Here is a 15,150-nt window from a genome sequence, read left to right on the forward strand (position 1 = left end):
AAAATGAAAATTATATAATACATCTTGATTCTCTTTTAGCTTCAGCTACCAGGAAGCTCAGAGTACAACTTAAGTTCAATAATAATATAGGTGGTTCTTATACAATGTTCTTTCTCTCCTTTTAACCTGATTTTATTTTTTCTACTGCTTTCAGGATGAGTAGATGTCAAGCTGATCCAAAGACAAGAACCATGCTAACAAATCTGAAACACTCCATTCAGCCATCAAGAGCAACACTAAACAGGGAGATAGGACACACTTTATATCTGTATTAGTTTCCTCTGGCTGCTGTCACAAAGAACCACCAACTTGGTGGCTTAAAACTATAGCAGTTTATTCCCCTATAAATAGTTCTGGAGGCCAGAAGCCCCAAATCAAGGTGTCTGCTTGGCTGCAGTTCCTCTGGATGCATAGGACAGGATGTGTGCCTGGACTCTTCCAATTTCTGGTTGCTGCCAGCATTCCTTGGCTTGTGGCTGCATCACTCCAATCTCTGACTTTGTCTTCACATCACCTTTTCCTCTCCGTTTTCTCCTGCTCTGTCTGTGTAAAACTCCCTCTGGCTCTCTTTCATGAGGGTGCATGTGACTGCATGTAAGGCTTACATGGATAATCCAGGTTAAGCACCTCCTCTCAGGATCCTAATCACATCTTTTGTCAAATAAGGTAATGTTCACAGGTTCCAGAAATTAGGACATGGACATATCTTTGGGTCTGCCATTCAGCCCACCACTCCATCTGAGAAACCTAAATGCATAGAATTATCCATGGCCTCTTGTTCATGGTGTTATTTAGTGGTTGGGTGCAAAATCTCTGAGAGTCTGACCCCTGGGCTCCTATCCTAGCTCAGTCATTTACTGTGGGACATTGGGAAAATTCCTTAATGTCTCAGCTCCTGAGTTTCTTGCCTGAAAAATTGGAAATAATATCTCCCTTGTGGTGTTATAATAAGAATTAAACAAAACACTCTGTGAAAAATAATAGTATAGCACCTGGCACATAGTAAGCACTCAATAAATGTTAGCTATTATTAGAGATGGTGGTTTTAGGATATGTCTACAAATTCTTTAATATTCCTCCCTTCAGTGAGTGGAGCTTAGTTCTCCTCCTCTTGGGCACTGACTGGATGTAGCGCCTCATCTCTAATGAATACAGTAAAGCAGAAGTGACCTCAAAGACCAGGTCATAAAAGATGCTACAGCTTGCTACTTGCTCTCTCTCTAATCACTCGCTTTGGGGTTGCAGGTCTCTAGCCAACAACTAGCAGTGAGTGAATTAGGAAGAGGATCCTCCAGCCCCAGTCAAGCCTTCAGAGACCTGAAGCTCTGGCCAATACCTTGATTGCAATCTCATGACAGACTCTGAGCCAGACCACCTGGCTAAGCTGCTCTTAGATCTCAGACCCACAGAAGCGGGGCGCTAACCAATGTTAGCCACCAAGGCTGAACATCATTTCTCACACAACAACGGATAACTAATAATTATTATTTATTTTTAAACATTAATTATCTATTGCCTGCCAAGCAAGGGGGATTACAGGGATGATGAAATACCTGCCCTCAAGGAGCATTTGGTCTGGTGAAATGTAAAACGGTGTTTGCATAAAGTGTGAGACAGTGCCAATGTACTGTATAGCATAGATGAGGTAGAAAAACTCTTTATTAAGACAGAATTCTGTAAAGGGGGCTGCTGCTCTGGTTGGGCCCATCTGGAGCACTAGAATACAGGCTGACATTCAGGCAGAATCCAATCCATATAACAGTGCCTGGCGGGACTTGATGAAGGAAAAGCTCTTTAAAATGACACACTGCAGCTAAATAGACACCTATCCTATGATTCAGCCATCCCACTCCTGGGTATATACCTCAGACAAATGTAGTCCACCAGAAGAAAAGTACAAGAGTATATATTCATAGCAGCATTATCTGTAATATCCCTAACCTAGAAATGGCCCAGTGTCCAAAAACAAATTGTAATATACTCACAGACTAGAATACTTCTCAGCAATAAAAAAGAACAAACTACTGATACATGCAGCCACACGAATGAACCTTAAAGACATGCTGAACAAAAGAAGTCAGACACAAAGGGATAGATATGTATATACCAAGATCAAGATATAGGGCATTACTAGTAGACTATATTCACAGAAGCTCAGTTAAAAAATTATTAAGATAAATGGGACCACTAAAAAAAGAATGAAGCCTATTATTAAATAAGAATCACATATATTTTTAACATATTTATATCTAAGTATATATACAATGCACTATAAACTGATGGGCTGTGCCAGACATCCAGCTTCTTGTTGGAGGGCCCCACTGGCTTAGCTATGTGACTAAAGCAGCAGTCTCTAGCCAGGGTATACTGGAGTACTGCAAAAATGTAAACTCACTTTCAGCTATCATGAGTCCTGATGTGGTTGGAAAACTGAGCTGGAGGGATTCTGGGATGGAGGGTAGCTGGGGTACAACTCACTGTGAGTGAGAAATAAGCACAAGTAGCAAGGGGTCATCCTGACATAGGATTACACACAGGAGCTCTGCTTTGTGGGTACGTAAGGCAATACAGCCTGAGCAGCCATCAGTTCCCTTACATGGTGTCACCACGTTGAGGGGCAAGCAAGTAAACCCTGAAACCCTGGGAGTACGGTATAATCCCTTCAGGCATGCCTCTAGAAACCCTAGTATTTGACAGTGTGTCCCAATCTCCAAGGATCAAGAATGACCCAACTAAGGAAAGGTCCCCATTCAGGTCTGTTCTGGGCCTGTCTTGTCCCACGTCCACACATCTGCCTCTGGACTCCTGTGCCACTTGCAGGAGGGTGATACTTCTTGTCTCAGGGTGTTTATCAATGTTTTAAGAACATCTTTAGGCGTGTCTTAGGACACTACTCAAAGTTCATGACAAGTGCAGACCTTTGTTAATTTATTCCTAAAGAAGTCTGTGTCTTCTGTTCTGTCTTCAAGATCCCAGCCCCTTGCTTTCTGTATCCATCTGGGTGTTGCCTTCTTTGTCTACTGTCAAAGTCAGGCTTTGTCATATGACTTGCTTTGGCCAGTGGACCTTTGCAAATGTAATGCAAGCAGAGATTTCAGGAGCACTTGCACAATGGGGCTTGCCCTCTCTCTTACTGCTGGGAACCTGAGTCCACCATGTAAACAAGTGCAAGCTAGCCTCCTGGAGGATAAGATCATGTCAAGAGAGAGTCTAGCCATCCCAGCTGTCCCACACATCCCAGCTGAGGCCCCACACGCGAGGGAGGCCAGCCCAGCCCAGAAGAACCATCTACCCAAGCTACAGACCTGTGAGAAATGATCAGTCGTTTTTTGTTTTGTTTTAAGCTACTATGTTTTGGGGTGGTGTGTTACGCAGAACAACCTGACAGATACAGAGAGGATGATACCATTTACTAAGATCCGGCTGAAGAAGAAGTGATGGTCTGGGAGGGGGACATCCCTGGAAGGAGAGGCAGAATCAGCGAAGGCACAGAGGCATGAAACAGTATGGCACATGTGGACACCTCATACTTTGGTCTCACTGGAGCACAGGGATAGAGTTTGGAAATGATGAAGGATATGGCTAAAGAGTAGGAAGGGGCTAGATCAGAAAGAGCCTTCTATACCCGGTTAAGGGATTTCTGGTGTCCTGAGGTCTATAGGAAAACCATGGAAAGCTTTTAAGCAGTAAAGAGGCATAACTAGGTTTGCATCCTTAAAACTATTTATAGCTATTATTAATGGAGTGTTTACTGTGTTCCAGGCACTTTTGACATGCATGGTGAAAAGAAGGCGCAGGTTGCAGGGTGGAGAGTGGGTTGGAGGTGGTTAGGAGGCAACAGGCAGACCAGCCAGCAGCTCCCGCGGGGATTTGGGGAGAGTGGATGAAAGCCTGAACCAAGGCAGTGGCCACTGGGATGGATGAGAAAGGACGGGCCAGATGGGCAAGGTGTTCAAGAGGCAGGACTACCTAACACCTGCATCAGAGGAATGAGGAAGGAGGAGGGGTCTGCGATGACTGTTGAGGGTCTGGCTTAGGTGGCTGTGGAGAATTTTGGAATGAGTGGCATTGAGGATTCTTGGTATCATATAAACCCAGTTCCAAAGAGCTGAAGGAGGCTTGATGACAGTCTCCCAATCCATTCTTTCTACTTCACTTACCACTGATGATGCCCAAAGCTGACTGTAGGTAGTCTAGGGCCAAGCCATTTTTTCTATGATTGGGGGATTATTTTTATTGTGATAGGAACTACCTGCATGTAAGACCCATGATTTCACAGATATCATTGCTTAGCAAAGGGCCGTGGAAGTTGTTTCAATTTAAAAAGTAAATTGACAAAAAGAAAAACATCATCAGTAATGGTACAGGTGTACACAGATAGGGCTGAATTTAGGAATGAATGAAGTTCAGGGCACTCTGCACCACCTGGAGCACATATCTTTTCCATAGGATCCCAGGTAGTGAATGCCCATCTCTTCAAGTGGCCAGGTGGGACTGACCTGCTGACCTGCGGCAGAGCCAGGCTGTCCAGTCAGATCTGGCCTCGGCCCTTGGGAACTGATGAGAACATCTTTGTCTTCGAGTCGCCTTCAAAGCCAAGTACAGCTTGTCCAGGTTAAGGATTAGATGGTGGCTGTAAAGAGGTAGAGAAAATGAACATGCCAGTTCCTTAGAGGCCTTCAGGAGCCTCTGGCTCAGGGAGATGAACTTGTCCTCACCTGCCTGCCGCCTGCAACCTACCTGCCTTTTGTGCCGATGTCTGCATTGTCCTGAGAAAAGACTCCTGAACTCAGGCTAAAACTGTGTGCGGATGCGGGGACCTTGTCTTGGGAGACACTGTGAGGGATTGCACCCATCATGCCCCTGGGAGCCCCAAGCCACCCACTGTGCAGGTAAAGGGCAACACCAGGCACCTGTGAGGGTGCAGCCTCTGGCTTAGCAGATGGTCAGACGAGCCCAGCAGCCTGCCCTAGCTACCAGGTGGTGGATTCCGGCCTGGACACAGCCTTTCCCTGTGGGCTGGGCTCCCTTTGTGCAAGTCCGCAACACAATGTGCATAATCCTGCAGACCTGCCCAGCACAGGCGGGGCGGGCAGGAGCGCGCTTGGCTTCCTGTCTTGCTGAATGGCTTGAATGGGCGCTGTGCCTGCTCTTAATCCCCCAGCGGCTGACTGTCCCAGCAGGGGGGCAGAGGAGGAGGGAGAGGTGGAGAGCAGCTCTCATGTCTCCAGGCTGGAAGCTAGCAGGGCCCTGCTCTGACCAGTTCTGCCTATGTTTCTGGGGCAAGACATCGGGGCCAGCAATGACCCTGCTTGGGATCCCCTCTGGGAACCCTCCGGCCTTCTCCCAGCACTGTCTTTGGCCAGAATTGGGTCTGCTAGGGTTAAAAATAGGGAACTAATGGTGGAGGAGAGGAGCTTTGAGATACCAGCACATCAGAACTGGAAGCACCCTTAGGAATTCCATTGCCTGCCTCTCATTTTACAGATGGGGAAATCGAGGCCCATATGGGTCAGAGATGTGTCTAAGGTCATACAACGAGTAAGTGGTGGACATAAAATGAGAACCAAAGGCTCCTCATTTCAGTCAGGTGGCCTTTCCAGTAGTCCAGCAACTGTTTCCCGAACTGTTGCCTGGAGCAGCCCCAACTGCTGGGGGACATTTAGGGCTCCTGACAAATTAATTGCATGGTGAGATACACCAGGAACTGCTATATATGCACAAAGCACATTAAGAAGCAAAGGCCATGAGAAGTCTTGCAGTACGTAAACTTAGAACTCTTTCCAAACTTACTTGTTTACATGGCATCTTTTCTCACACTCTGAAGCATACAATCTGAAAATTCTGCACTAGACCCTGGTGTGAACTCTCCAGAAGTGATTCCAGAGATGGTGAGGACATTTCTGTTTAACCTCCCTGGAATTTATCCCACACAGGCACCTAAAGATAGGCAGCATCTCTTTTTAGATTCAGAGTCAACCAGTGTTTATTGAGTATCTCTTACCAACAGGGGCCTTCTGCCTCAGTTATCTCTGACAGCCCTGTTGGATGACTAATAGAACCTCAACTATACAATCATGGAAACTGAGGCACAGGGTACTGAGCAAGTTGTTTAAAGTCATTCAGTCAACAGTCAGCAAAATTGGGTTTCAAGTCAAGGTCTGCCTCGCCTTAAATCCCATGTTCTTGGTCTTCTTCCATGTTCCCCTCTCCCTTTTCATAATTTTTTATGAAAAGCCAAAAATATCAAACTAGAAACAAAAGAAAAAAGCCTGGGTTTTTGCCCCATTCTAATCCTGATGCATTGTGTGACCCTGGGCAAAACCCCCATTCCCAACACCCGGTGTGACTTTGGACATGACCTTATCTCCCCAGGTCTCATCTCCTCCCCTTTACAATGGGAGTGTGAGACAAGGCACTCAGTCCCTGTGGGTCTCTCCTGCTCAGTATTCCATGACTCCATGATTCTGTTCCTCAGACCAAGGCACAGATCATCCTACAGGGTCCAGAAATGGGGTGACATGAGGCTGGGCTCATAGGTGGCACAGGGACATTCCAGTACCTGCCTGAGGAGGCAGAGCAGGTGCCGCTTCACTGCTGGCATCTTTTCAGAGCCATGGGAAACTATCACCCAGGGCTCAGGGATGGAGTCAGCTTTGCATGGTGCTGGTTCTCAGTAGCATGACCTGTGACACCCTCATAGGCAATGACCTCTTTAGTGGGTGGTGGAGAAACTTGAAGGACTGGTGAGGGTGAATGGCAGGAAAGGGGCAGGCAGGTAGTAAGAAGGCATTGTGGCATTCTAGGCCTGACTTGGATTTGTTTTTTATAGGCTGTATTTGTCATTATTTAGTCAACAGGTCCACTCTCTTTTTAAAAGAAGGTGGTTGTCTTAGTTTGGGTTAAGCTATGAGCAGACTCTAAGACAAAAATTCAAGTGCAAGTAGTTTATTTGGGAGAGCATCCCAGGAAATGCTGCCAGGGAGCATGGAAATAAAGCGGGGCACGAGAGGACACAGTGAATGGCATGTTATCATGCAAGTGACCCCTGTTGGGCAACTGGGTCTTGATCATGCTGGGGAACCAGTGTGGTATGTATGTTCAGCCTTGGTGTTAAGCCAGTTGGGGGATGAGACAAGTGGAGTATGTATCCCCAACTTGGGTGTCAGGGCATCAGCCACTGATTAAGGATTGCTCCAGGGAGGGGGCTGTGAGTTCCCAGCATGTCTGGCCTGTTCCAGGAATGACCAACAGGGAGAGCTCCCAGGCAGAGTGGCAGGTGCTAAGGGCATGTGGATGAGGCCCCAAGTATCTGCCACAGAGGGTTGTGAGCCAGAAGCTAAATCACCTACCCCTGAGGAGGGGTCTGAGCTCCACTGCAAACTGCTGGGGGCTGGGGTGGAAATGGGGAGGAAGATTGAGTAAGTCATTTGACCTCTTGGGGCTTCAGTTTTCTCATCCAACAGATAGAATGGGATCCCTGCTGTGTCTATCACACACAAAATCAAATCCCAAATTATAAAAAGATGAGTATACACTCCTCCCTCTCCAGTCTGTCCTCCCCACCTGCCTGCCCCAATACCACATACCAATTGTCATTCACTTCAGCTAGGATTGTCAGCATTTTGGTCCTCCCAGCATCTATATAGCTAGCTCTCCCGCTCATCCTGGCCATGGACCCATCCCCCTTAGAATGGACAAGGACTTTAGATCTAGAAATTAAGATTTTTAGGTTCAAGAGGGAGCAGAGTTATATGGGCCTGGGAAACAAGAGGTCCGGATTAAAATGTCAGTTCATTCATTCATTCACTTAATATTTATTGAGGACCTACCGTACCCACAGGTTGAGGGTGCTTCTTGAAGAAGACACCATTCCCCAAGGAGCTCTGTGTCCTTGGGTAAGCAGGTTCCTTGCTCTCTCTTGGCTTCAGTCTCCCCAGCTATGAAATGGGCCAGGTGGTTCCTGAGGTCCCTTCCAGCACTGGCATTTTTTTGCTTTACATACAGCATCCCCCAATCTCCTTGAGATCTGCGGCCTGGCATCCAAGAGGCGTACAGGGGGACCAGGCCCCAGCTGAATCTGGAGACAGTAGGCAGGAGCAGGGAAAGATCCATGATCTCCAATGAGACTGTCACTGTGCCTGGGCTTTGCCTGCTGTGCGCGCTGCCCTAAGCTCTGCAAACAGCGTCTGAAGATGGTGGATTTGGACAGCATTAAGCTGTATTAAGTGGAGCTGTTTCTACAAAGACAACGTTTTAGGATAAACCTGGCACCAAAGGCACATTGAGGATGTAGCACTTGTAAGCAGTGGCTTCCTGCCATCCGCAGCACCTAGCACAGAGAACTGTTCCCCCTACTCCACCCACACGCAGGACTCTCTGGGGAGAAAACTGCACAGCATCCCGCTCCTTTCTTACTTCTGGGAACACATCCCTGGCACCCAAGGCACCTGACCCAGGCTGAGCCAATCAGAGGACACCATCCTCATGGCTGCTGTGATTCATCCAAGGGTGACCACGTGACCCAAGTCCTTTCTTGGGATGCTTCTCCTCCTCCTCCTCCGCCTCCTCCTCCTCCTCCTCCTCCTCCTCCTCCTCCTCCTTCTCCTCTTCCTCGTTCTTCTTCTTCTCCTTCTTCTTTTTTTGCCCATGAGAAAGAATCCTCTCCTGATGGGTGATGGAGAAGTGAACCTAGAGCTGTTGAAACCATGTCCTCATCATAGAGAAGCCTGCGGAAGGAAGGAATTAAACCAACAGTTAGCGATGAAAAGCTGAGAAGAGTGTTTTGGTGTTTGAGTTCCTGGTCCCAGACCACCCTAGGGCCAGCCCCATCCTTTCCCTTCTTGGTTACTGAAAACAATAAAATGACTTCTTACGCTTTCTTTATTATGAAATACAACTTCTTTACCTGAGTTTTATTTCTAACACCCAAAAACAAGAGAATCCTAGATGAGAACAATACCTTCCATGTATAGAGCTTACTGTGTGCCAGGAGCTTTTCACTGTATCACCTTACATGATCCTGCACACAGCCACATGGGCCACAATTATTGCACCCATTTTACGGATGAGGAAGCTGTGAGGCAGAGGGTTGATTTACCTAAGGTCCCTCAGCTATCAACAAGTGACCAAGCAGGGATTCAAACCCAGTTCTGGCTAACATCGAAAACCACATGCTTACCCCTTTGGCCAGAGTGCTCCTGAAGAGTGTGTATCCTGAAACCCCTCTAGTTCCCATCCTCTGAGTGGCTGCCTTCAGGACAGACACAGCTTTTATTACTTAATTTGACCTTTTGTGTCTTGGTTTCTTGGGCTGCATTTGCATTGCAAATAAAATTACTGCCATAGTAGTTTTTGAATAATGAGGGCTTATGATGGCTCTTAGCAGCTTAGCAGGTTAAAGTCTCCGCTTTGACCTCTTCTCATACCTTCACTGAACTGAGCAAATCCTTTACCGACATCCTTTGGAATGTGAGCTATTTCTGATCTTACCAAATAATAGCCTTAAGAACTGCCACCAATATTGTTACCTCCAAAGGCTCAGAGAGGTGAAATAATTTACCTAGGTCACCCAGCTTGTCAGGCAGAGCAGAATTTGGAGCCCAATTCTTTGTTTAATTTATTCCTTTCTGATAGATTTCTGGATCCTTATAGCCCTCAGGGTTTCAAGCCCTCTGCCACCAAACCCCCGTATCCAGTCCCAGATGACAGTGATGTTGGAACTAACACTGGTAGAGAGTGGTATAGAGAGCCTTACCTTTCTGCTTTTACCCAGAAAGAGCTTGAGTTTCCCTCATTAGAACCTCCCATGGGAGCTGTAGACAAGGCTGTGGGCAGGGACTTGGGCTAGAGTAGCTGCCTTACCCTCCAATGACTGAGAGGTCCCCCAAAGCCAGTGTAGACCAGAGGGGGCACAGGTGAGCTCAGGGCTGGCTTAGCAGTGGCAGTGAATCACTGAGCAACCTTGGACATGATCATCACCACCTACTCTGCTTCCAAGAAAAAAATAATGCAACCCCTCTTATTGAGCAGTTTTGTATGTGCACTCATAATCACCCCAGTGAGGTAGATCCTACAGTATAGTCACCTCACCTGGCAGATGGGGAGCCTGAGGCACAAAGCAATGAAATCACACGTCCAAGGAAACATGACACACCAGCAAGTGGCAGAACTGGGATTTGGGCCCAGGCAGTCTGGTTCCAGAGTCGATTCGTTTATATCATCTTTCTTTTTATTTATATTTCTTTTCTTAAAACAACAAATGTATTATTGCAGAGTTCTGGAGGCTAGAAGTCCAAAATCATTATCATCCTTCTTTTGAATCATCAACCAGGGTATTTTCTGCCATTGAATCATTCCCGATTTGGTGGGGAGGAGGACAGGGCACGCCAGACAGCATGATTCTGAGGTTGAAATCACCAATTTTGTATTAAAACTAGAGTAAACTTATCTAATCTCATTTAAAGGCAGCCCACATGGCTTATTTTATTATTTTTTTGAAAGTTTATTTATTTATTCTCAGAGAGAGGGAGAGAGGGAGAGAGAGAATCCCAAGCAGGCTCCACGATGGGGCTTGATCCCACGAACCTCAAGATCATGACCTGAGCCTAAATCAAGAGTTGGATACTTAACTGACTGAGCCACCCAAGTGCCCCTTATTATTTTTTAAAAAAGGAAAAAAGCCCTGTTCTTTGCCATTTGTGTGGGCAGATTGGATGAGCGTTATCTCAGCAGGGTCCTCCCAGTTCTTTACAGTTTGCGCAACCAACTTCTGTGTCTCTGAACTCAGGATCCTCTGGTGAGGCAACGAGTGTTGTCTCCCATTTTACTGATGAGGAACCTGGGGCCAGAGGGGGCAAACACTTGCTAAGTGTGTGCATGAGCTTGCGTGTTTGTGCGCACACACACACACACACTTGTGTGTGAAAGTTTCAGTGTGCAGGTGCAAAAGGGCCATGAATGCTCCTGCAAGCCTGGATCCCAGCTGTGAGAGGAGCTTGTCAGTTTCAATGCTTGGAGGGGAGTGTTCCAGCCCACTGCCTGTGTATGGAGTCACTCAGACTTAGCTAAGTACACAGCAGCCAGGAGCCGGCATTGCAGCAGCTGAAATCAGAGGGCAGCACAAAAATGTAGGTGTAGCTCCCTCCCTCCTACCCCCCTTCTCCTCTTCTCCTGCCTCCCACAGGGTGGAACTGCTTGGAACAGGCCTGGCCCCGCCAACGAGTCTGCACATGCAGCATCCAAGAACAACTGCAGGGCAAGACATGTGCCCTGATACACATGCATGCATGTACATGCAGATGTGGACACACATGGCTTTCTAGGAGGTATGCTCAGGAAAGGTGTGGGGCTCTGGGTTCTGGTCTGGCTAAGCCTTTGCCTCTTTGGTGACTTCTGACCCTTTCCTCCTCTAAGTTTTGGCTTTCCATCTATAAAATGGGCATGATGTTGTCTACCTCCCAGAGCTGTTACAAGTATCCAGAAAAAGATGTTAGGATCTGAGAACTCTGGGTCTGAAGGTGCCCTGGGAGGCAATTAGCCCAATTGCTAATTCCTAGAGATACTAAGGCCCAGAGAGGGAGAGGGAATTGCCCAGATCACAGAGCAAGTCAGGCATAGATTGGCTAGGACACAGGCCACTTGACTCCTGGGACCCACATGCCAAGTGCAAGGCTTGGCCATGAAAAGAGCAAAGTGCTGTCTGAGGTGAGTTCTTGCTCTTGTGTCTAAACATTCTTGTAGGTGTGATTTGAGACCAAAATACTTTGTGAATACTACTTATTAACACAACTTCACATGTACTCTGCTGGAGGGATGCCTTTTTTTTGGGTGAAATATTAGCTCAGAGAGTCAAACAAAAGACATTATGAATCTCAGTTTGCTTAACATCTTTGGTTTGCTTTATGCCTACAAGTTCATACCAAGCGCTTACATATCTTCTGGGCTCTTTAGTGGCACTCTATCAATCCAGCTTTCCCCAAACAATAAATTCCAAAATAGGTAGAAAGGCAGGGGAGCCAGGTCTCAGGGCCACTGAGAGTGTTTGCCCAAGTTCTTGACCCGCCACTTGCCCATCTGTTAGCTGCTAGGCTTGCATTCATCTGGTGTGTTTTCCCTGCCCATGCCTGCGTCGGCACCTGGGGCGCACCCCAACTCTACTTCCTCACCTTGATGCTCACTTTGCCCTCTGTACCACAGCTTTCCGTTCACATGCCTGTCTATCTGTCAGGTTGGCTACTCCTGGAGGCAGGAACTGAAATCCCAGTGCTCCTCAGGACCGAGCCTTCTGTTACTGCTCAGGAAATGTGTGTCCTCTGGAGGGGCTCCCAGATGAGTCCAGTCATGCAGCTGCAAGAGGAAGGAAGAACCTAAAGACAGTAGGTAAGGCATTGGGAGGGTGAGCGTTCCTTCCTCCCACTGCTTCTGCCACCGAGCCCGTGGACTATTCCAGACTAAGTGGCAGCACTTCCTGGGTGACTGAGATTCTCTTCATAGTAATTACATCCATTCATTCAGCGCATACCATGTGTGAAACACTTCATATATTTGTTAGCTCTCATCCTAACATCAGCTCTAAACCCATTTTCAAGATTGGGACCTGAGGTTCAGAAACCTCCATTCATTTGCTTCAAAGAGAGGAGCTAGGATTTGACCTCAGGTCTGTCTGATTTTAAAGGCCATGCTCACTCTGATAACACAGGCCTCTTCCGGAACACTGATACTCTCAGGAAACTCACAGCTAAGGGATTTCCTTATTGTAGACACAGAGAAGATAGGACCCTCTCTCCCTGTGGACTTTCCTTCATCTCCTTGACCTCAGTTTTCCCATGGGTGCAGTGAGGAACAGGGCCAGATCCACTTAAACTTACTCACAATTCTGATAAACCATCCACATTCTTTATTTGGGCTTTTAGGAGTGAAGACAAGGAGGAAGTGGGCTGGGAGAGAACCCAGTTATAACTGGGGTTCTCAGTAGGGGACAGGGAGGGACTCAGGCTGCCTGGGATGGTGATAATTCACCTCACCAATCCACAGTCGTGGAAACATGGAATCCAGGAAGGTTTGACACCTCGATGAGCAGTAGAATCACCTGGGGATACTTGCTAACATGCAGACTCCTGGGTCCTGTTCCTGGAGAAACCAAGGTTTGAGGCAGAGACAGGATTGGGGATTTTTAACAAACACTCCTGATGATTCTGAGACCAAAGTTTAGGAGCCACTGCCTGAGAGATCTGGGTTCTAGGATTCTTCTAAGTTTGAACAGTAGGGGCCAGCAAATCTAATATGGGGGCAATACTACTGTGAGTTATAGCTCCTGATTCATTTGACATAGTCACACATAATAAGATATTTTTATATCCTGCCTTGATCCAAATAATATTTAAAATGATATAGGAAAAATACACTCAGAATCCCAAAGTTGAAAGTTAATTAGTACTGGGCGCCTGGGTGACTCAGTTGTTAAGTATCTGACTTTGGCTCAGGTCACGATCTCATGGTTGGTGAGTTCAAGCCCCACATCAAGTGAGCTCAAGCCCCGTATCGGGTGAGCATGAGCCCCACTTCGAGTAAAAACACGAGCCCCGGTGAACCTCGCTTCTCTCTCCCTCTCTCTCTCTCTCTCTCTCTGCCCCTCTCTCACTTGCATCCTCTCTCTCTAAAAAAAAAAAAAGAAAGAAAAAGAAAAAAAAGAAAAGAAAGTTAATTAGTACTTTCATATATATACCTATTAAAAATGCATGTCTATATTAAAAGATATTTATGAGAATGTTCAGAGCAGCATAGCTATACATTGCTAACAACCGAAGTGTCTTGCAACAGTAGAATGGACAAATAAATTGCAATGTATTTGAACAATGGACAGCTATGTTTCAGTGGAAATGAAATAAACCATTGCTACACTGAAAAACATGAATGAATCATACAGACATAATGTAGAGAGAAGGAAGCTAGACACAGAAGAATACTTATTGTATGATTTCATTTATAATAAAAAAAAGTATGAATGGAAAAATGAATCATGATGATACCTCTGAGGGGTGTTGATGGGGAGAGGGCAAGAAGAAGTCTCCTGTGGTCTCGTAATGTTCTATATGTTGATCCACAGGCAGAGCCATAGGCATATATATATTTGTAAAAATTCATTAAGGTATACACATTATCTGTATGCACTTTCCTGAGTATATATCATACTTCAATTTTTTTAAATGTTAAGAAAAAGATAGTAAGTAGTGGGAATCTCAGTGAACTACAAAACGTTGCTGCCACACAAACCATATCCACTGGCCAGAATGCAAAGCAGTTAGAATTCAGTTATTGAAAGATAGCTCCATCTCACAAATCCATACATCTGGAAACAAAAGCACACTTGTAAATATCAGCTCTCTTAGATGTCGCCAAAGCGGTGCTTGGAGGGAAATTTATAGCTTTAGCTATATTCGCTCTTAAAAGAGAAAATTTTAAAAATAAGCACTGGGATCAGTAAACTTTCAATTCAAGAGGCTAGAGTAAGAATAAAATAAACCCAGAGGGAATAGAAGGATGAAGCTAATGAGGTTGAAATTAGAAATGATTGGAATAGAAACAACCACATCAAACAAAACCCAGTACAGATGATCAACAAAACAGAAAGCCAGTTCTTTGAAAAACTGATGATATAAACTAACCTTAGGAATAATTAAGGGAAATAATAAGATACAAACACTATCAAGAACACACCTAAGGGTAGGAGTTGCAGGAGAAATCTGACTACAGACACAGATGTAAAACTGTATAGAACGGGGGTGTCTGGGTGGCTCAGTCAGTAAAGCATCTGACTTTTTTTTTTAAAAGCTTATTTATTTTGAGAGAGACCGAGCTCGGGAGGGGCAGAGAGAGAGGGAGTGGCAGAGAGAGGGGTACTGGCTGTGAGAGGGGGAGGGGCGGGGAGAGGGGGACAGAGGATCTGAAGCAGGCTCTGTGCTGACAGCGGAGAGCCTGATACAGGACTTGAACTCACAAACCATAAGATCATGACCTGAGCTGAGGTCGGACGCTTAATCAACTGAGCCACCCAGGCGCCCCACATCAGACTCTTGATCTCAGCTCAGGTCTTGATCTCAGGGCCGTGAATTCAAGTTCCACGTTGGGCTCCACACTGGGTGTGAAACC

At 46.2% G+C, this 15,150-nt stretch overlaps 1 long non-coding RNA gene across 1 annotated transcript in view; it reads left to right on the forward strand.

Moving 5' to 3' along the window:
* LOC128312166 (uncharacterized) overlaps positions 1-14,863 on the forward strand; it is a 73,867-nt gene extending 59,004 nt beyond the window's left edge. The window contains exon 3 of the long non-coding RNA XR_008291110.1: positions 1,246-14,863. This is a non-coding gene — a long non-coding RNA (uncharacterized LOC128312166). The remainder of the gene's footprint in view (positions 1-1,245) is intronic.
* The last annotated feature ends 287 nt before the right edge of the window (positions 14,864-15,150 follow it).

Source organism: Acinonyx jubatus, chromosome D4 (assembly GCF_027475565.1).
Source record: "Acinonyx jubatus isolate Ajub_Pintada_27869175 chromosome D4, VMU_Ajub_asm_v1.0, whole genome shotgun sequence".
Classification (NCBI taxonomy): Eukaryota; Metazoa; Chordata; class Mammalia; order Carnivora; family Felidae; genus Acinonyx; species Acinonyx jubatus.